The sequence below is a fragment of the Chlorocebus sabaeus genome, chromosome 20 (assembly GCF_047675955.1).
Source record: "Chlorocebus sabaeus isolate Y175 chromosome 20, mChlSab1.0.hap1, whole genome shotgun sequence".
NCBI classification, from domain to species: domain Eukaryota; kingdom Metazoa; phylum Chordata; class Mammalia; order Primates; family Cercopithecidae; genus Chlorocebus; species Chlorocebus sabaeus.
Window position 1 is genome coordinate 56189567 of NC_132923.1, and position 23969 is coordinate 56213535.

Sequence of the window (23969 nt, forward strand, 5' to 3'; positions counted from 1 at the left end):
ACTAAACAGTACTGTTCATTGGTGTATTTTAAGCAATTTTATTTTTTGAAGTTCTAATTATAAAATATTATTGTTTCTCAAAAACCAAATTTATCTTTCTTGTAAACAGTTACACTGGTGCTATTATCTGGTAATTTAGAACAAAGCACATACTGTTATAAACTAAAGGTATTTTGTTTTATTTCAAAGCTCCAATGCTGTTACTAGAAAAAAAAAAAAAATACTGAAAGGGTGGTCAGGTTGGATCCATAAATTTAGATCGCCGTTCAACATTTAACCAATTCTTTGGTACTCAATTGAGTTAAGCATTAAATGGTGCATTGGCAAGGAAGATTTTATTTCTATGAGGCCCACTAATAAAATTTGTGTAGAATGTAATTCCTTCTGACTTTGCCTTCCATTTGCCTTGAGGATATACCAGTTTAAAAGTGTTCAGCACACTACACCATGCATAACAGGTAATCTGCCTAATTAAATCCTATAAGGATGTTCTCAGTAAAATGCTGAAGAGCTCCCATAACCTCTGCTTCACCCTCCCCATGCACCAGAGCTTCTGAGATTGAGAAACCCCAGCCATTAACTGAAGTGTTTACACTTGAAGCTCAAAGTCTACTTTGCCAGAATGGCTCATTTCACATTTTACAAATCTGTTCTCTCATTTATAAGCAGAAAGTAATTTGTCAATTTTTTAATATTATAATTCTCAACTTGTTCTGAGAGAAAGTGATCTAACATACAACTGCAATTCATATTGCAAAAATCATACTGTGACTGGGACTGCTATATTCAGAGATCTAATAAGATTTACATCTATATTTTGAGTGCATTCATTTGGTATATTTCAATGAATTATTAATTATGACCAACAATAAAATATTATTTTGCTCAGATGCACAGCAATAGGAAAGATGCCCAAGAGAAATTTATCTGACAGCTCAAAACAAAATGGCCAAAATTCACTCATAGGTTACTCATCCAACGCAGCATGATGCATATTTGCCCATCAAAAGCACTCAGGGTGTGTTTTTCTCAGCTTGTCAATGTTTTGTCAAGAGAATAAAAGACAAACTTTAGCCTTCAGATTAAAAAAATAAATAAATTTAATGATTAAAATAAGATAGATGAATAATTTTTTTGGAAAACTCTTCAATTATACTGGAAATTGATAACAATGATTTTTATTCAACTAGCATCAATATGGCCAGAAGCAGCACCCCATATAACCAAACTTCATGTTATAGCTTTAATTGACCTATTTCTGTTGACACAAAAATACTACCTCTTACTATATTCCCTTCTAATCATCCTTTCGATTCTACTGAGTAAAATCCTAAGAGAGAAACCTCATGCAAATTACTGATTCATCTTTTTTCTTTTATTGTACACGTTGGACTGAGTGCCAAACCAGTCCGACATATTTACTCAGTGTACATCTTTCAAGTTTGTTCCTTCTTTTTTAATCCTCAGGCTGTTTCAGACTGGGCTTTTGGCAGTATCTTTGTTCTCAACTGTACAAACAGCAAACTAATAAATCCTCCAGTCTGTTGCCTGGCAGGTATTTTAGGGATATTTCAGAGATGGCCACTAGGGCACTGGCTAGTTCCTGGTAAGCTTCTTCAAACCACTTCAGCAGAGTTGCCAGCATCTAGCTACTAGTCACTAGTTTCTCGATCCCAGAAAAAAAGTTAATCATAAACCCCAAGAGATAATGAACTCTGGGAAGGGCAGATGCCAGCTAAACATACATATACCTGATGTTAGATCCAAATAATTGGAGAGAGATTAGCGCATTTGCTAGGAACACTAACATTCTAGTACAAAAGAGCTGCGTTTAATTTCCTGCCATGCAAGGATCTCAGAGAAGTTGCTTAATTTTGTGTCTCAGTTTCTTCATCTGAAATAATGATACCATTAGGCTTTATACAGAAGACTTACAAAATGTTTGTACAATGTTCGCAATGCTAACAAAGATCAACTCTCAAAAGTTATAATTAGATCAACTCTCAAAAGTCAGAAATCAACCTTTTATGTCAATATAGTTATCTCATGTCATTAGACTATATCTGCTATTATTCTATATTTAACTTTTCACAAATCACTCATGATCTTCAACCTGTATTTCAAAACAGGTATACTAGATTTTCCACTTCTCTCTAACTGCTGCATTTAATTTTGCTTGTCTCTCTCTTTTCAATCACCTTTTATAAGAGCCTTTGAACAGAAGTCACAGACTGCTAATTAATTATGAGATTCTTTGAATCTTTAGATTTTTTCAAGAGAAGGTAAAAACCGGCCGGGTGCGGTGGCTCAAGCCTGTAATCCCAGCACTCTGGGAGGCCGAGACGGGCGGATCACAAGGTCAGGAGATCGAGACCATCCTGGCTAGCACGGTGAAACCCTGTCTCTACTAAAAAATACAAAAAACTAGCCGGGCGAGGTGGTGGGCGTCTGTAGTCCCAGCTACTTGGGAGGCTGAGGCAGGAGAATGGCGTAAACCCGGGAGGCGGAGCTTGCAGTGAGCTAAGATCGGGCCACTGCACTCCAGCCTGGGCGACAGAGCGAGACTCTGTCTCAAAAAAAAAAAAAAAAAAAAAAGAGAAGGTAAAAACCCAGAGTTTTGTGTGAAAACTCATGTAAAAATTGACAAATAATGCAAAAAAAAAAAAAAAAAAAAAAAAAAGATTAAGTTTGGTACTATTGGCTCACATTAGCTCATGGCAAAACTCAATTTATTCCCTTTATTAGCAGGTTACCCATCATAACTCAAATTGCATACCACATCTCTGTCATCTATGTACCTCTTAGAGGCATTTAACTTTGTGTTGTTTGCTTCAGAACCTTCTCCTAAGGCTAAATTACGTGTTTAAAATGCCTGTATATTAGGTTTCTTCTCCTGTTTTTCTGCCTACTTTGAAAATATATATTGGCATAGCTTAGCATAGTCCTATTTAGGTATGAAATATTCACAAATATCCTGCCTTAATTCCCTAATAAGGATTTTTGTTTTAACCTCAATATCTAATATATGCATATTCATGGATTCTAAAATTCAACACAAATCAACAGACTTGGTCTGACAGTGAATGATCTATGCAATATGAACTGCAATTCATATTGCAAAAATCACACGGCAACTGGGTCTGGGTCTGCTATAGTCAGAGATCTAATAAAACCTACAAGCGTATTTTGTATGCATTCATTTGGTATATTTCAATGAATTATTAATTTTGACCAACAATAAAACATTATTTTCTTTAGAAGTACGATAGGAAAAACACAATGTGAAAGGTAATACAATTTATAGAAATATAAACACAACACAAGTCCTAATAATAATGGGGAGAAGGGCAGTTTAAACTACAATTTGAATACAAGGCTAAATATACTGAGATATAATAGTCACTGGAACAAGAACACTGGAAGAACAGAGGAAAAAACTCAAGAGAATAACCTGGGAAGACACCTGGAGAAAGTGACATTTGAGCCAGGCCTTGAAAAGTGGTGTTAATTTGGAGAAGACAATACAGAAGGGGAATGGTAATAGGAGGTCATGTGGTTTATCTGTGCCCGCACCCAAATCTCATCTTGAATTATAGCTCTCATAATCCCCTATTTCGTGGGAGGGACCCAGTGGGAGGTAATTGAATTGTGTAGGCGTGTTTTTCCCTTGCTGTTCTCGTAATAGTAAGTCTCATGAGATCTGATGGTTTTATAAGGGGCAGTTTCCCTGCACATGCTCTCTTGCCTGCTGCCATGTAAGACATGCGTTTGTTTGCCTTCACCTTCCACCATGATTATGAGGCCTCCCCAGCCATGTGGAACTGTGAGTTCATTAAACCTCTTTTTCTTTATAAACTACCCAGCCTCAGATATGTCTTTAGTAGCAGCGTGAGAACAGAATAATACAGCTGGATACATGTGGAGAAAGGCACACATGCAAGATATACATGAAAGTCAGGAGAATCAGATGTTGATGAGGAGGTAGGTTGAGGAGAGTAGAAGATAACTGTGTTAAGAAGATGGCCACTAGAAATACCATGTGCTTGACTGTGGCCAAAGTTAAAGAACTTCATTTTGAAGGCAAGTAGGAAATCACTGCAGGTTTCTGAACAAAATAGCCAAGAGACAAGAGTTTTATTACAGAGTGGTACAGTAAAATTCCATAGGCATAAGGTAACAATGAACAGGATGAAGGTACTTGAACCCTTTCCAGTACAAATGTCCACTGATTTAGAAACAAATATGTATCTGCCAGCATTGACAACATAGCCATTCTTCACCAGCTATGAGAAATATAAAAAAGTAAAAATGTTGTAGTGTCAGGACCTGGCATAATAATTGAATGCCATTTTCCCGTTATGTTACATAATTTGAAAAATTTGTAATGAGAACCCATTCTCCTCAATGTTTGTTAATGAATATAAGTGTGCCAAGTTACAGTACCACATTAAACATTAGCCTTTCTGTGCACTACAAAAATGGCCATGGCTGTTCAACAGCCTTTCCAAATCTGATCATTTGTCTTCTATTTTTAATTGTGAATATCTGACTTTTAATTCATACAGTTTACAAAACTTTTTAAATGTTGTGATAATATATTAATACACATCTCTCTTTATTATGTTAAAACTATTTATTTTATCAAGATCACAGAAAATATTATTATTCATATAGTTTATCTCTTTAACATTAACATTTGCAGGATCAACATAACTAATAAATGTTCCATCAAAAATAAACAGACTTTCTTACTTTCAAGGTTACTATAAGAGGTGTTTTCCAACTTGCTATGTACAAGGAATACTAGCCAAAGGGTTTGAAGCTTTTCTTATTACAAGTAAAAAAGACTAAAGCAAAAACCAGGGAAGTGAGATATTCTAAAGATGGGTCATATGTGTAGCTTCAAATGTCTACCTTAGATATAGATCAGTTTTTAAAAAAATTATATCAGAATGTAAAATAACTTTTACTCCTGTTTTTTAATTACTCAAAAACTAATTACATGCTCTTGATATCTTTGTTTAATATCATCCTCATAATCCATGTGCTAGTTCTGCTTTACATTTGAACTAATTTTATAATAAATCCTCAAGGTTGGGATCTTAAAGAGATACATCTTGTATCAAAATGTAATGAAAAAATGTATTATGATTTTTCTACAGTTCAAAATTTTAAGATATTTGGTCCTGTTTATCCTTAATTTCCACCATTGACCAGTCATGGTTAACATAAACCTCATCCACAAGAAAATCTGTGGCATAGTTAAAGCTGTTAGAATTATGGGAAGAGTAGGCTCATCTAAATTAACTATAAATCAGAATATATCAGTCATTAATATCACCCATTCATTATTCAGCTGCTCTCCATCTTTAAAAGGTGTGTTTTCTTTTGCCTTATGCTATGTAAGTACTCCATAAACATATATGTTCCTAGGCATAATTAAATGAAATTTTTTCTATAAGGACAGATAGTCATCAGTCTTTATCAAGACATGTGGATGCCTCATGGTCATCTAAGTTGCTTTAGTTTGTACTACTTGTCTCTTGCCTTGCTTCTTCATCTTGGCACATAAGACATTTTTTGTTCAGTTGTCTGTTTTTAGCTATAGGCACTACCTTTGGTTTATACATCTGTAGCAAGAGACACAGTCATTCTTTAACATACATTAACCTAATACTACAGTGTTTAATATTAGAAAGTTTGGACCCAGATCTCCACTAAAATATTCACCTCAGGAGAGAGAAAAAGTCATAACCTATCTTGCTTCTTGCTGTATCTTCAGCATTTTAGCTGGCTTTCATTGACACCACCCCAACAGAAGAAGTGGGTGTATTCCCTCATTTCTTCCCTGTATGTATGAAAGTCTAGGTTCTTCAGTCAGCCTCCAGTAATACTTGAAACCTTTATATAACACCACATTGGAGAGGGTACTGGGGTACCTCATTATAGCCTGAAGAGTGTCAAAATCTCAGCTCACCATTCAGCCTTTACTGTCATGGGTGATGGCAGAGCCATATTTTTTCTGTGGTGTTTGACTAAAGTAGAGTGGTCTAAAATTTATGTCATTCTGGGTTGCCCAATTCCTAGTTATTTGGTTAGAGAGAGAAAGAACATACTTTTGATGGTGATGGTGGGTTTTTTGTTTGTTTTTTAAGTGTGCATTTTTTTGTTTGTTTGTTTTTTGTTTTTGTTTTTTCTTTTTGTTCTGCACGCATTGGTGTTTCAGGGTTGCCAACTTCTTCTGCTCTAAGCCTGGGATATAGGAAGGAAGAAGAAAACAGAGCAAAATCACCACTCTGCTGTTTCCTTGGTCCCAAAGTCCACAGCCAATCTGCCTTCTGATCTTCACTTTGTAGAACTTTGTTATGTTTGTTTTATATATATATATATATATATAATGTCTTGATTTTAAGTTATACGTAGATGAAGGAATAGGAAAAAAGTGTGTCTACTCCATCTTCTACATACTTGGGAGCTAACACAGTCCTAAACAATCCATGGGTGAAAGAGGAAATCTCAAGGATCATTTAAAAATATGCATTAAGACATGAATAAACCTACCTGAGTCAAATGACAGGGCAATGTATGAGAATTGTTGTCTCAATGGCATCTGAGGCTGCCAAGAGTGGACTAATAGCTAAACTACATATGGGACTTCAACTAAGAGATGTTGTTGCCAATAAGACTATCGAAAGCAGCCTGTCAGTCATCGCCAAGATGTGCCCAGAAGCTCCCAGAAGTTGGAGCCAACAGAAAACACCATGGAGAATTACAAATTGAAACATAATGGAAGAGAATATAATAATATATTTCTTGAAGAAAGTTCTAATTTTCTACCATAACCACAATAGGGTAGCTATTATGGATTTTTTTGGGATCAAGTATGCTTTTCACTGAAGAAAAAGAATATACTTTTGGCAATGCTATAGTCTCAGTGTTAAAGATAACCCTTGGTAGTGTCTAAGGACCAGTATTTATTCAGTGCACAAATTATACATATTAAAAGTTTAACATACAATTTCTACATAATTTACACATTGATCAATAATATATAAAATAAAATAGAGATTATGTGCCTCCAAAAGTAATTTGATATTAAAATTTAATTTTTTGTTTTATGCATTTTACATTTTATTTTTTGTTTTAAAGTTGGTTTATAAATGCTAAGATCACTTTCCAATGATTGTTATATAATAAGATTTCTTTCTCAACTGATACGCCTTTAAGCTTTCTTTTCTATAGATTCACATACAACAAAGGAATCCACTATGCTCCAAGTCCTAGAAATGTCCTGAACTGCTTCTGAGGAAAACGGTCTTGCCTAAAGTCATGAGGATTGGAACAATTTCTCTAGTCAGCTCTTTACATACTTTCTCTACCAAATCACCCTGTCTGTACTCATAGCTGTTTGGACCAAGAATAGAGGCTGATTAACAAAAGTAGGAAATTTGATGGTTCATGACTGCAGAACCAGCAAGAGATAAGGTTTAATTGCTTGAGAATGTAATTTTCTGGCTGATATACTAACAGAACATTGTCAATATATTAAGCTGCTCTTGGATTTCCAGAACCATTGCTATGTCCTGATGATGCTATTCACTATTAAACTTCTTCTGTCTGAACAGGCCTAAACTCCAGGGCTTATGGCCAGGGAAGTGCTATGACTATTTGGATCACTATAATTCCAGAAAATAAGAAAGAAAAGGCTATGCTTATTTTCGCAGTCTATAGTTTCTTTTATGCAACTAAGCAGATAGGTAAGGCAAAATGGAATTATAATGACATCAATTATAAACATATTGACTTGTCCAAATCCAGCCATCGAAGCAAGTCATTTGTAGATATCTCCAGAGTTGTCAAATGTATATATTTGAATTTAGATACTTATGTAAAACTCAAAATCATGCCTTTATTTCTACCTTTAACTACATATAGGTTTTTTTTTTTTTTTTTTTTTTTTTTTTTTTTAGTGCCTGTCTGTGTGCCTTCTCAGTACGATCTCTGTGTGGCCCACATTTCTCATTATTTCCATATCAAAATTAGGCCTATACATATAATATGCATGGCATCACAATGTAGGAGGTGAAGGAGTGTCCTGGGTCACCTTGTTTGACATGGCTTATATGGTACTTCCTTAATGCTAACTCTAAAGCTAATTGCCTTTATTTTCAAATATATGCAAATTATAACATTCTTTTTGTAAAAAAGCAAACTTTCAATTATATGTTATGGTGAGCACTGAAATTAAAATGAACTATTATTTTTTCTCTTGCTGTCTTTGGGCTATTGATTCTGTTTCAGTTTTACACGTGTTTTTCTTCAAAAAGTCAACTACTTATTTTTCTTATTCTATTTGGATGTTGTATTAACCCATAGTCACACTGCTGATAAAGAAATACCTGAGACTGGGAAGAAAAAGAGGTTTAATTGGACTTACAGTTACAGATGGCTGGGGAGCCCTCGGAATAATGGTGGAAGGTGAAAGGCACTTCTTACATGGTGGCAGCAAGAGAAAAGTGAGAAAGAAGCAAAAACAGAAACCTCTGATAAACCCATCAGATCTTGTGAGATGTATTCATTATCACGAGAATAGCTTGAGAAAGACAGGCCCCCATGATTCAATTACCTACCCCTGGGTTTCTCCCACAACACACGGGAATTCTGGGAGACACAATTCAAGTTGAGATTTGGGTGAGGACACAGCCAAACCATATTAGATGTCAACATGCCAATATATGTTATTATTAATTTTCTGCTCTATCAGTGGGATGAAAGAGTTCAAACAATGTAAGTAAAAGCAATGACTATGTTATAGAAGGAAAATATGAGACCACTTACTTAGCTCTTCTTTCCAACAAGATATCCCATCACAAACTCCTGCAATATGAAAATTCTGGTGATCTTTAAAATGGAGTATTAAAACTCCATTACTTAAGGTAACCTAAGGAAAGCTTTTATTTCTTGCACCCCAAAGTTCTTAACCTATGCAATTTTTAATTCCAGAAAGATCCTTTCTTGCTAGAACTTTACTAATATTTTTATGAAACTTATAGACTTGCTGGGAAAGATTCTAGCAGTAAAATTCTTCCTTAAATCATTAGTAATACCCACATTTTATATGTATAAGATTAATGTTTGCCTTTAAAATTTCTAGTACTTAGCTGATACTAGAAATAATTTGTGTTGTTTTTAACATTTTCAAAATAATCATCAAAACATTTCATATAACCTATGTCTTGACTTCTCAAAATATTGATTCTATAATTATACCTGGATAATACTTTGGGATGTTAACTTATGTTTAATTCTTCTGCTTTTATTTTTTTTTCCCTTCACTCCACTAAGATAGTTGGTTAGCTCTGTGCTTTAGTGCCTCAAAAGAGGTATGTGGTAAATCTGAACACAGTAGTAATTTATAAAATGTCCTGTAATTTGTCTTCTAATAATTTTAGTATATGACAAAGACAGGCATCTTAGGTGAAACAGGAAGGAGAAAGGGTTCCCTCAGGCTCAAAAGGCATTCTCTTAGCTATCAAGAGGAGAGAGTTATATATGCTCTGGAGTGATAGAAGCTGAGGTCCTATTTTCTGACTATGTTCTGGTAAAGACAGTAAGATCCCAGAAAGATACACTCCAAAAGACACCTCAGGCTGTAGTAATGGAAGCCCCAATGATTCTGTCTCATATATTGTCATGATAGCTTAAGGGCCACTGTATGAAGTCAGCAAGTCTCCCAGACCTGATGAACAGGCACAAATAAGTGAATGGAAGATTTTCACAGCCAAATTGGTAAACTGTTGACTGATGAACACAGACTGCGACACACGATCCAATTGTTTTGATGCCGTGTAAGATCCAAGAACCTGGAACACGTTGTCAAGTGGAGGACTGGATAGAAGTTCAAATAATAATTAAGGTTATTATATTCTTAGGGACATAGAATAAACAGCAGAAGACAACTAGCTTTAAAAAATCAAGAAAATGCATTTTCCACATATCTTAGTTTGCGAACTGAGATTTTTACTTTGTCTGCAAACTTTCATGCACTAGTCACATTCATACCATAAAACATGACTCTATTTGATATTACACTATTTTAAATTTTCAATTATTTAATAATATTTTAGGAGGATAGTAGCATTTAAAATACTATTTACATTTTATCTTTTTTATCCAGGTTCACAGGGAGATCACCACTTTAAAGATGAAATTTATGTCTTATTAAAAATAAGAGTATTGTTTTGTTACATAGTATGAGTTGCTGTAAAACCTAGGATTAAGACCTAAATCTATTAATTAATTCTATAAAAATGAGATCTTAAGAAATTTACACTTAAAGTGCCAAAGAATTTCAAGGAGAGTCTTAGATTCTTTTCTTGATTTCAAAGTGTCAGCCGTTGATGGTCTCCCATACTCCTTTCCTCTCATAAGACCAAATGCTTCAGAAGAGTGACCTTCTAATGTGGTAAATGGAGATCTAACTACTAATTACTAATTGTTATTGCAATTCTTGACCTGATCTCCAGAGCTGGAAATCAAAAACCTGTCTCTGGAGTGTAACTAGATCTAATAGGCAGCCTCTGAGTTGACACAGAGAGAGCTTATTAGCAATTGAGTGACTTTCAAAGTGTTACCTTAATGAACACCATTGGATGTAATGTTTTGAAGCTCAAACTAGGTGTACTTTCCTTTTCTCTGACGGTAGTTAAGTATAAAATTTCTCTATTCCTTTATTTAGAGTGAAGAAGCACATTCGTGAAAAAAGTATAAGAAAGTTTTTCACTGGTACATTTTTAATAGCTTCAAGCTGCTAACAGTTACATTGGCGCTAGGTATGGGGTGGCACATGTTATGGTTAACTGATTAGTACAGAGTCTCTTGACATACAGACATTTTTCTGTTACTGGTATCAGCCATGAAAATGTATTTCCAAGCAATTAAGCCTGAACTCCTGCTGGTTTGGAAGCCATGAACCTTCAAATTCCCATTCAAATTATTCAACACCTACCACGGGTAGAAAAAAATACAACTTCATTAGTAAAAGCCACAAAGAAATCTATTGATAAGTTTTTAAAATTTCTTTAACGTGAGAAAAATGCAAAAACGTTCAGATTGTAAATTAGCCACACAACTTTAAAATGACCTCAGTTTCTTTTTTCATAACTCTAAGGATTTACTTTATGAGGTCTTAGGTTTAACAACATACTTCAAAAAGAATGTGGATAGCAAAATAAATACGTGAAAGGTTACATGTAGGGGAGCAGGGAGAAAGGGCAAAGAAAGCAGGATCATAACTGTATGGTTTTCGCTCATTTCCAATTCTTATCTGAACTAGATATCAACTTTGGCAATTCTAAAATTAGAACAACTGGATACTGGACAAGTAGATTGAGTAATTGCCAAGTGATCCCCATTATGTTTATGAACAATTTCTTCTTCCCTCTCTCACTCTCACAAAAGTTTCATAAGCCCTGAGGAAACATTTTTATAGAAGGTCTATTTTCTTATCTCTAAATGGAATAGAGCAGGAGAGCAATATAAGACAGGAATGAAGAGGCATTCTCATCAGTAATAGTTTTGCATAATATTGGGGGTTGTTTTGTATGTTTTATTCTAGAGGGTTGGATTATCATTTTCAGTGCCTTATGAATCAACTTGTTCCAATATCTCATAAGCAGAGTTGCCTCTACAAAGGTAGCATTATACTTTCAAAACGTTTATGATAATGAGAGCTAGACTTCACACATGTCAGTTAGTGGAAACTGGAGTATGTAACTTTACCAAACTATTTAAAGTGGAAAGCTCTGTTATGGCTCTGTTACTGATTTCCCTTGTATTTTGTTCATACTATACTTCTTAAGAGTAGTTTACTATTTTCCTTCCAAATGTAAACTCAGAAAGTTTCCATTGTTAAAAGAAGTTAAATCTATCATTATAATGCAAAGCTCTACATAGATAAGTGACCTCCTTTTTTTTTTTTTTTTTTTTTGCCTCTGCAGCATATTACTAGGCAATCTAGGGTCATTCTGTTAAATACTCTCTCATCTGGTTTTAACTTTGGATTTTTAATTGTTAGTTGTTCTAACAAGAATTAGATGTTATGTTTTGAGCTTTTCAGATGGAAGTTATTACATATATGCTACCAAATTATCTTGAGAACTTTGTGGGATTTAATGGGTCAATCTTTCTAGGGTAAGAAAGGACAATGAGCCAAGTAGAAGATCTAAGATGAAACGAACTACAACAATGGAATTATATCTGGAGAAGTAAATTTCTATTTCAAGTGTGTATTTTCAGCTCACTATCAGGAATTACATTATTACATCAGCATGAAGATAAACCTCACTAGTGAGTTAATTGATTTTTATTAGGGTTCATCAGAGCAGATTTAGAAAGTGGTCAAGGTTTGTCATCTGTTGCCACTTTTCTTGTTGTTGCTTTTATTCCTTCTCTTTTAAATGTTTTATAAAAATGTTTATTGAAATCTACCAATGGTACTTTGTAGAATTTAATATAAAAAAGAAAGGAGGCCGGCGCGGTGGCTCAAGCCTGTAATCCCAGCACTTTGGGAGGCCGAGACGGGCGGATCACGAGTTCAGGAGATTGAGACCATCCTGGCTAACACGGTGAAACCCCGTCTCTACTAAAAATACAAAAAAACTAGCAGGGCGAGGTGGTGGGCGCCTGTAGTCCCAGCTACTCGGGAGGCCGAGGCAGGAGAATGGCCTAAACCCGGGAGGCGGAGCTTGCAGTGCGCTGAGATGCCTGGGCGACAGAGCCAGACTCCATCTCAAAAAAAAAAAAAAAAAAAAAAAAAAAGAATGGAGTATTCTTCTCCAGGACCTTAAAGTCTCCTTGGGGAGATTAAGAAGGTTTACTAAATTTTAAGTAATAGCAACCCACCAAATGGAAACTGTAAGTATGAGCGGTAAGAACAGTGAAGACTTAAAAGAAGAACTAACTTATAGATCAGTTGTTGGAGTGACAGTTCACCAGGCAAATGGGATTTGAGCTGTGTTTTGGATGGTGGATATAATTGCCCCCCCTGAGAATGATTAAGTCTAAGGATGTAGGGGGAGGTGGTAAGGAGCACATAAATTATTTGAGATACATTTTTTACTCTAGTAATAAATGAGTAGTTCACTGAAGCCTGATTATGGCAGGAACTGAACATCAGTTTAAAGCATTTGACTTTATTCTTATAAACAAAGGAGAGCATTTAATTATTTTGAGCCTGGTCAAATATTTTGGCTCACCAGATTAATCTTCTGGAGGACACATATGAAGGCAAGACTATGGTAGTAGGAAAGGCTATGAAAGTATTCTAGATACAAAATAATAAGGCTCTGAACTAGAACAATGGCGAGAATAGAAAAGATGGGAGAATGGAAAAGATGAGATATTTGGGAGATGACTTATCTGAGAAGAGTCTACAATACTTAGTAATTGATTTTATAGAAGAGTTAGAGAAACTAGCCAACATGATTTTAAATTTATGATTTTTTTGCAACTGAGGGAAAACTAGTACCTTTAGAGATATAGAGGCCAGGAATGGTGGCTCACACTTGTAATCCCAGCACTTTGGGAGGCTGAGGCAGGTGAATCGCTTGAGCTCACGAGTTCAAGACCAGCCTGGGCTACATGGCGAAACCCCATCTCTACAAAAAAGACAAAAATCAGCCTAACACGGTGATGCATGCCTGTAGTTCCAGCTACTGTGGAGGCTGGGGTGGGAAAATGACTTGAGCTGAGGAGGCGGAGGTTGCAGTGAGCTGAGATGGTGCCACTGCACTTCAGCCTGAGCAAGAGTCAGACCCTTGTCTCAAAAAAAAAAAAAAAAAAAGAAAGAAAGAAAAGAAAAAACATTCATTATTAAATGTGCATTGGCTCCAGAACACCAACCTAGCACTCTGTAGAAAGATATAAAACCATCCATCATTGGGTGTGCTGTTAAAAACAGCATATATTTTTTTAAGCAAAATATCAAGGTAATGCCCCTGTAGGTGGTAGGTGTAGGTCAAACCTATTGACAAACATTTCCATTTCATTATGGGAGGAACATTAGCCCTGTTCACTTGTGTGTCACCAGATGTGAGAGCAAACAATACTCCATTTCCTTCTCAAATTATGACAAATTCATTTGTACTCTCTGTCTCTCCATACGTATTTCAAATTAGTTTGGAATCATTATCTTTAGTTGCCTGGAAGTATACATGCAGGAAAAGAAAGTTTTATGTTGGTGAGACATTTTTAACCTGTTTTACTATGTGTCTTTTAGAAAGCAATATACCACCATCATTACTACAACAATAAAAACAGTAGAGTACAAATAGGAACACTTTTATTCTATGAAGGTCATCATGAAGTTGCATTTGAAATTTCAGAGAGAAGTAATGTATGAAAAACATTTTACAACTTCTTTCTATAGGTCACATCTCTTTTGGAAAGTGATCACAATATTACAAAGTGTCATGTAGAAATAACTTTGAAAAAACTGAATACAACAAAAAAATGTTGCACAAGTTATTTTGTATACCTTACTCCGTCTTTATATGGTTCTTGGAAGCACCTTGTAGCCTCTATCATTCTTGAAGCTCTTTGGAAAATTTTAAGGAAAAAACTAGGGTAAGTAGTAGAGGACGTATGACCAAGATACACCTGACTCAAGAACATAAAACTATCTGAGGTTACAGTTTGCGAAAATAAGTAATAGTCTAGTTTTTAAAGTAGCTTTAGTCATAAAACAAAATTATGTGATTGGTAAAGCAGCAATTTTTCCTTCGATTTTAAAGATCCAAGACAAACATATGTGTTATTTCAGTTGATGTCTTTTCAAATTTCTACTGTAACCTAGGTTTTATATTTGTCTAGGGAGAGAATAGTTTTGCTATGTACTAAGTAGTTCTCCAGAAAAATAAAATAAATAAAAACTCTCTGTTACACTATATGACATGAAATGAATATATACCCAATCACTCACTCATGGTTCTGGGAAGAAATAGAAAAAAAAAAAAATGAAGAAAACAGGACAAAAATTTCCAATATTCATCCCTACAATCATTCCATTTAAACATTTCATTAACAATAGTCAATTTTGGTACTCAGAATTTGAGACATAAAATACTTTGTTATAAAATTGATTATTTCTTGCTGTTTACGTTTACATTTACATATGGTACTGAGAAATTTCCTAGCTTTCTAGAATTTCTCTGAAGAATTTTAGATATTATAGTAAAATTTCAGGTTGCTAAAATGTCTGATAATAAAGCAAGCTTGAATAAAAAAGGTAACAGACTAAACCATTTAAAAATTTCCATTTGGTTCATAATGCTTTATTTTCAAGGGTCATGTACACACTCTCTTTTTCATGAATATTTAAATTTCCTTTATTTTCTAAAATGGCCTGAATAACCAAATTTCCCTAATAAGCTTTAGTGAGAAATAGCTAATGAAATCAGACAGTACACTGCTACACAATTGCTTAAGAGAAACATTTTTCTTGTTAAAACATCTATATTGAATTCTCTTTAATGTTCAAGAATTCTTGCCTCATTCTGTCAAACTACTCCACACTATTCTCATTATTTCTCAGAGCAACCCCATGAGACTTTAAAGTGGCAACCATTACAATTTTGTTTCAGTAATGGGAGAAACTGAGGCAAAGAGAGTATAAGGGCATCACACAGCATGCCGGTGGCAGGCCTGAGAACAAGTATCTTTAATTTTCCTGCCAAAAGCATGCTCTAAAACACTGAAGAAATTTCTTTTTTCTTAAAAAAAAAAAAAAAAGGGGGAGTAGAGGGGAGACAAAAAAAATCCTAGAGTAGTAGAATATCACAATTGCTGGATGTTATTAGGCCTAATTAATGTTTCTGAAAAATGTCTATGAGGTTTATTCTTTGCAAATAATACATTTATTATTTCACAACTTTGTAGAAAGTTCAAGAGCTTAGATGTAAAACAACTACAGAGTGATAGATGATGAGAGAAAAGCACATATAGAATGAATTCATTATCTTGAGCTACTTAAGTCTTTATGCCTCAATCTAGAAATTATCACTTTATATAATAATTACATTATTTTCCCCAATCCCTCTCAAATACGTGCGTGCACACACACACACCCCTAATTACTTTGCTTAAAACATATGGTAGTTGTCAACAATGAAGAGTTTTAAAATAAAAATTAAATTATTAATTTTGCTTATTGCTTATGGACAAGCAGGAAGATGTCTTTGCAAACTGATTAACATATAGTAATGAATAAGCTTAATATAATTTCTATTTAAGTGAAAAATAAAATGTTTGAAGTGTACAGTTTGGGGTTAATGCTATATGTGACAATATTTCCAAAGATTGATCTTTAGTAAAGATATGTTGATAAAGCATTACTGGCTGCTCACTTAATAGAAGTTGCCTTGCCCTGCTGGGCATTAATAACATATGGATGATAAAAGAGTTCCTTTCTTCAGAGAGTGATTGCCTATATTTCTCATATTTTCCTGAGCCGAAAGTCAAAATTCTTATAATTGATAAGCATATGGACTGCCATAGCATATTGCAGAAACTCTCCGTCAATAAACGTACACAATTCTTTTCAATTTCATTCTACTTCTTTATTTATGCAAAACTCAACATTGTTTCTTCAAAACATCTTGGTTTCATTTCCTCCTCCCTGAAAAGCAGTTACACTTTAAATCAGCATCACTGAAGCATTTGTACTCCCTCACTCTTGTTATTTCGTTATGAGACTATTTTTGGCATATCAGATAATTATATTACTTATGAGCTTACTATTTTAATGTTTATCAAACATTTTATTATCTATGAAAACTGAAATATGATAGAATACATTATTTTTAGTTGAACTTTTAATATTCTTCATACAAATGTTAGCTGCATGTTGTGAGTAATGATATCACCAAATATGAATTCTTGGTGAGATTTCACATTCACTTTTCATTATTTTTGTTTACTTGTTTAACAATTAAAACTAATAACTAACAATTATTTTGTTTACTTGTTTAACAATTACAACTAATTCGCACTTAAATAATTCAGGTTATGAGGACATTCAACATATAACTTAGAATTTAATTTGTACTTACATGAAGTTTTCTTTCTTACTTAATAGCAAAAACTTGTTTCCATAACCTTGTCTGTGATATTGTAGAGATTGTTCAAGCATCAGACAGGGGGTTATCCTCAATTACTTTCAGAGTCACTTTCAACCTTGATATTCTCTGATATCATGATGCTATATATAGAATAATAATATAGACACCTTTTATAGATCCTCATAGATAGTTTTATGAAACTAATATTACTCAAACTAGAACTCCTTGGAATACCCGAAATTTTATCAAGTATTGTTCCCAAAAAGTTATGTTGAGATTTAACCAAAAAATAATAATAATAATAATATATCAATCATATATTATTATCAATAATATCAATCATATAATATTATCAATAATAAATTATCAATAATAATAATGTAACAATCATTGTTAAACAGAGAGAATACCATAGGCACTGAACAATTCTGGGAAACCTCAGGCTGTGGACATTTACACTGGTTTCTTTGATCAGTCACCCTTAATACATTAAACATCATTGCCCCAAACAAAATACCTAGCTTGACTGATATCCAGGGTTTATTTCTTTGTTTGCTGCAGGCAAACAAGCTTTCACCAAAGGAACTAACTTAGCTTCTTTGACTAGTGATTTCCATCTTTTTTCTTAAGTTTTTATTTCCATTGTTTTGAAATGGTGTGTAAATAGCTGATCCAAATCTATATTCCCTTGACCCCTTTTCATGCCAGAGTGATTTTTTTTATTGTGTTTAAAAAACACAGCATGAGAACTACCCTCTTAGCAAATTTTTAAGCGTGTAATAATTGTCAACTATAAGCATCATATTGTACTGTAAATCTCTAGAACTGTTTTTATTTTGCATGACCGAAACCTTATGCCCATTAAACTGCATCTCTTCAGTTTGACTTCCCCACTATTGGTTTCCCTTTTATGTCCTCTTCTTTACTTTTTTCTTCCACTGTCATTTCCCATTAGGTCTTTCAGTACTTTTTGTGTCTTCAGTATTCCAATGCTTATACACCACTGCTGCTGATTTGTTTAACATAATGAAGAAAACACAGTGTTATCATGTATTGTAAGATCCTTAGATATTAATGCACAAGTGGTCACAGCGTCTTCTCAGCTAGTAGGTACTTCTTTTACCTTCCAAACCCAATCCCTGCTATTGCCACCATTATTCTATGAAGGATTTGTCAAGTACCGTTTCCCCTGAATATTATTATGAAGTTCAAGGTTAACGTGTGAGAACAAAAACCAGAAGAGAGGAAAGTCTATGATTTGCAACTGAAAAGAACAATTAGGAAACACATCTAGAAACAGGAGAGAAATTGGTCAGGAGTGCCAAAAGGTAAAGTAGACTTAGTAAACAGTAGAGTTTTTGAGATGTTTAGAGAGAGTCTTAAGACGGGAGTTAAAAATATTTTGTCATCAACTCATATTTGAATTTTTTCAAGAGAGATGAAAATAAAAATTCAAATTGGTTTCATTTAGTTTTGGTTGATAGACTATTGTCTAATGGATTTGAATAGGTGTCTAAATTTGGGGAATAAGTATTTGGGATTACAAATAAGATAATTACTGTACACCATATATGTTTAAATGAAGCAAAAACTTACTTTCACAATAACCACCAAACTGCTAGTAACCAGAGTGCAAGTTGATTTTTAAAAACAGCCATAATCTCACGCCTGTAATCTCAGCACTTTGGGAGGCCAAGACAGGCGGATCATGAGGTCAGGAGTTCGAGACCAGCCTGACCAACATGGTGAAACCCCATTTCTACTAAAAAACACAAAAATTAGAAAGGCGTGATGGCACACGCCTGTAATCACAGCTACTAAGGAGGCTGAGGCAGGAGAATAGCTTGAACCCGGTAGGCCGAGGTTGCAGTGAGTTGAGATGCTGCCACTGTACTCCAGCCTGGCGACACAGCAAGACTGCATCTCGAAAAGCGAAACAAAACGAAACGAAGCAAAAACAAAACAGCCATAATGTTTCTTGGTATATGACAGCATTTTCAGAAGAAATTTCTGAAATTTGAATAAAATCAACAGTTTTTAACTCATCCTCAGTAGACCCTCACCTTCATAGAAGATAGATCCTACTGGATGTGTTGCACTACTTTTCCTTAGTTCAGCTAAAGCAGGGTTCTTGTCCATCCCACGGCCACGAAAATTTAGGCTCACAGACAGTTGCAGAGGGTGAGTAAAGCAGGATTTTATTGGGTGAAAAAGAAAAAAAAGCAGGATTTTATTGGGTAAGCAGGCAATCTCTACAAGGCTAGAGTCCCATGCTCGAGTGCTTCCAACCCTCAGCTAGAATCCCAAGTTCCACACAGGAAGAGGAGGGGCCAGGCTCTGCCCTGCTGCAAATGTCGTGGAACCTTCCTGAGGCTCCACCTCAGTGGGTAGGCTGGAAGGAGTTTCTCCAGGGAGGCTCACCCATCTAGCTGTCTCATTCGCCCATCTAAAGAAGTACATCTAACTGCCCTTAGCATAAGGATACGGCCAAATACCAATATTAACTGCTTCCTGCTGCCAGGGAGTGTTTCGGGGAAACAACAGTCAGAGCTCTTTCAGAGGCCGATCTAAGAGTTCCCAGCTGAAGGGGCCATGTCAGAAGCTCCGGTTGCATGACTGGAACTTGATGACCTGAAGGCAAGAACAGACGGAGTTATTAGGAAACATGTATCAAAACGAAACAAGCACTGGGGCAAGGACAGCTCAAAAATTCTCAAGCCTTTTACCAGTTTGCACTGGGAGAGGGAGGCCAAAAGCCCAACTGGTTAAAAAAACTTTACCTTTTTGAAGGCATGTCAGGCTTCTGGGTTCCTTTCCCCTGAGCCCTATCCTAAGCCAACCAGTTTAAGGTTTGGAAAATTAACTCTTACCAGTTTGGAAGATGCATGTGAGGGGAGTGTCCCACAGTACTGAGACAGTTACCTATTAGTGAAGAGAGAATAGAGGAGGAGAAAGGAATACAAGAAAAGTCATTTTTTTCAAAGGAGTTCCATGGGTTCAGGATGCATTCAAAAGAGGTACAGACTGAAGATGAGAAAGAGGGGAGCAGGCATCCCTGATTGCCTTCTCTTCCTAGCAGATACCGGGGGTGAGGGAGAGAGAAGAGCATCGTCTTTCCCTCTTCTGTCCTTGCATCCCAGAGTTCCGTCGACCTTGGCAGGTGCCACCACAGGTGTCAAAGCGACTTGCACCCATGAAGCAGGGGGGCCTAGAGAATAGGAATCATCTGTTCTCAGCTATGTCTCTTTCCCACCTACTGTCAGTAGCCTTAGAGTTCCCTAGACCTCGTTAATGCCATCGATATTAATGTGGTCTTCATTCGTGAAACAGGAGGCTTGGGGTTGGCTTCATCGGCAGTGCTGAGCTGTGCCTTTTAACCTCTGTCGTCACCTGTGCTGTGCCTTTTAATCTCTGTCGTCCGTCATTTGCCTCTAGATCCCTCAGATCCAGTTTTCCTTCCTAGGGCTTTGACCTGAAGCGTGGAATTGAGTTTGGGACAAAAATGTGTCCTGAGGGGTTACATGGACTCATTATAAGCTGAATGCTAAAGTGAAACTGTGGAACTGAGTTCTTCTCCACCAAGGAAGAGGAAGGAATGTCTTGTGACATATCCAGAAAACTGCTGGCTAGAGTTATGCTTGCTAGAATTCTGGTGCATGGTGCTTGGCTTTGGTTGGTTCCCTTGGTTTTACATTCCCATAAAGGAAACCTCCGGGTGATGGGCACCGTATTTATTCCCTATTTATTCTATCACCTGGCAGGATTTGCAGGATTAATTGCTCAGAACTAGAGTATTGCCGAGACCAGCTCAGTCAGGGAGATCCTAACCTAGCGACGCTAGCGGAATTAAAGACACACACACAGAAATACAGAGGTGTGAAGTGGGGAATCAGGGGTCTCACAGCCTTCAGAGCTGAGAGCCTCAAACAGAGAGATTTACCCACATATTTATTAACAGCAAACCAGTCAGTAGCATTGTTTCTATAGATATTAAATTAACTAAAAGTATCCCTTAAGCTAAACTAAGGGATGGGCCGAATTAACTGCAGCAGGAACATGCCCTTAAGACACAGATCGCTCAGGCTTTTGTTTGTGGCTTAAGAATGCCTTTAAGCGGTTTTCCGCCCTGGGCTGGCCAGGTGTTCCTTGCCCTCATTCCCTTAAACCCACAACCTTCCAGTTTGGGCGTTACTGCCATTATGGATATGTTACATTGCTGCAGAGATTTTATTTATGGCCAGTCTTGGGGACAGTTTATGGCCAGACTTTGGGGGGCTTGCTCCCAACAGAGTATCTATCCCGATTTCTACATTACCCATCTCTTTTGTTCTTTCTGAGCTGCAGCCAGGGATTGCTGGCTGGTTCACAGAATCAAGCAGGGTTACTCTAAAATGTAGATGAAAACTTAAAAACAACCAGTGAGTTTAGAATTGAATGACAAAGATATAAGTTTTGAACATGATTTTTCTCTCTCTCCAGTCCTCACGTCTGTTAAAAAATAAATCATTGTAGGACTGAGTTGTTTGCAAAATAGACTTTAGTTTTATACTTGACCTGATTATTTGCATAAAGTGCAGCAAAAATAATGATTTCTACATAGGCCTTTTGGATTGGCTTTGATGGAATTCTGTTCCACAAGGAGTCTCAGATAAGACCGTTTAAAGCTGAGCCCAGCCATGGGTTAGTATCCTCAAACACCTGTGAGTTGGGTAATCCTTTCCTCTTAAGGTCCCAAGATAAACGTGGAGGTCCTAGACCAGTTAGAAAGTACATTCTTTACTAAATACAGGTCAGGAACCCTCTACAGGGACTGTGTAGGCAAAGGTATGAGGCCAGTTTGCCCACTGGGGTTTTATTGACTTTGCAAGTAGAGATTGACTCCTTAAAGGGAAGCATACCCTTGCAGTCAAAGCGTTGGTAAAATTACCAGATTCTCCAATTGTGTCCTGTAGCAAAAGAAAAATGAATTATTCTTGCACTGATGCAAACAACTATATTGCCATAAGTTAAGAATACTCACAGTTTCCAAAGTTTAGAGGAACCAGACAGAAAAAACCAAACATGCTCCAAATTTTGATCCCAAGAGTAAAACTAACTTAATTATTAAAGGCCATAAATAGTTTAAATAAATAGCTTAAGTAAATAGTTTAAATTTCCTTGACTCTGAAAAAAAAAAAAGATCAGCAATATTCCAAACAAAGGTTAAAAGGTTGCTTCAGTTTTCTGAGTTCAGTCCATTTGGTTAACTCTTGTTTTGCTTGATATTCATGGACATTTTAGGTCTTCATGAGTCCTGTACATTTTCTTTTAACATCACAGTCTCCAAAGTTACCAGAAGCCTGTATTTGAGAGAACCTGTTTGAGCCCTACAGCTTATTATAAATCATATTCTTGAAAAAGATTAACAGAATACAATAATTTTCTGTGAATAGCAAAATATCCAGGTTAGTTACAGTTAGAAACACAATTGAGAAAGAAGTTTGGTTATCTCTGTGGTTTAAAATAACTTAAACATAACAACCTTAATTATGATTGATAGCATATACTCAGACATTAGAATTTGAGACATCCCATAAATTTAGGAACATATATTAGCATTATGCACCAAGATATAACCTAAAGAAGATTGAGCATCATGTTGGCAATCCCACGTACCTAAATATGTGAAATAATCCTGTTTACCTCTCCTTTCTGGACATTTCAGGGACCCTATGAAGTATTCAAAAGCCAGGTGCCAGGGAAGACAATTTTGAAACTGAAGTTTGATTTGGGGAAGGCTGTCAAATACGTTCGATAAACACTTGATATTATGAAATAGAATTCCAGATTACCATAAGTTATTTATTTTGCCAAAATGATGACTCGGAAATTTTAAAGAAGCAGAAAGCTTTTATAATCCTTTACAAATTGTGTGAAAGAGCAGATTAGCACCTTAAGAAAACTTTGTTATGCTTTTATTTCAATGCTCAATTTACAGAAAAAACATATAATACTTTTTTGAATTTAGTTAGTATGTTCACATAGATAACCTCTTCTGCAAGACGAATTCCCACAGTTCTTCCACTGCTGCTTTGAACTTTCAGCTTTTTCCTAATTTAACTCAAAACAATCTTTGAACCCCAGCAAAACTTTACATTTCCATGCCTTCTTATATCCTTTTACTAAAAAACACACTTTACTGTTCTTACACACCTTTCGTGGAAATCTATTTCTAGTAGTTTCAATGAACTCCTAGCAATTTTTAACTGTAAGGAAAACTTGGTAAGTTGTTTAAGTTGTGTGATAAGTGCAGCCAAGGTTTGCCTTCTTAATTAAGGACGTGGTTAGTTCCATATGGCCCCAGGCCCTAGCAATTGTGAAGCTGGCAGGTGAAATAGTTCTCAAAACCCTAAAAGCAGTTTATGCCCTCAAAACCCTTAGCAAACCTTGTATCTGACCTGCATTTTACTAATAATCTTTAAGGCTCTTTTTATTTCTTAAAGATTAAAGTCACATGAACGGAAAGGTTCCACAGCTTTTAACTTCCCTTTAAAACATATTAGATCCAAGTGCTTGTCTTTCTTTAGGCCAAATTAATTACAGCTCTTTTGACAGACATTACATACAGTATAGACACAGACAGGCAGAGGAAAACCCAGTCGCTGGGTAGGACCCTTGAAGACACAGGGCTAGGAAACTGTGCAGATACGGAGTCTAAGAGGGCTCATCCCCTAAGGTAAGGTTGCCCAACAAAGCCTTGCCAAGGGTTACCACCCATGACCTCAGGATGTAAAACAAGATGGAGGCTCGATTTCACAACCAAAACTTTGCAGAGCGTACAAACAGTGATAGTCGCCGGGGAGAGGTGGCCTA

The 23969-nt window shown here is 35.8% G+C and overlaps 1 long non-coding RNA gene across 1 annotated transcript in view; it reads right to left on the reverse strand.

Annotated features, from left to right (window-relative positions):
• Positions 1-10765: 10765 nt before the first annotated feature.
• The window catches only part of LOC140709365 (uncharacterized), a 113706-nt gene continuing 100502 nt past the window's right edge, over positions 10766-23969 (reverse strand). The window contains exons 3-4 of the long non-coding RNA XR_012089876.1: positions 13529-13658; positions 10766-11004 (exon numbers count right to left, since the gene is read on the reverse strand). This is a non-coding gene — a long non-coding RNA (uncharacterized lncRNA). The remainder of the gene's footprint in view (positions 11005-13528; positions 13659-23969) is intronic.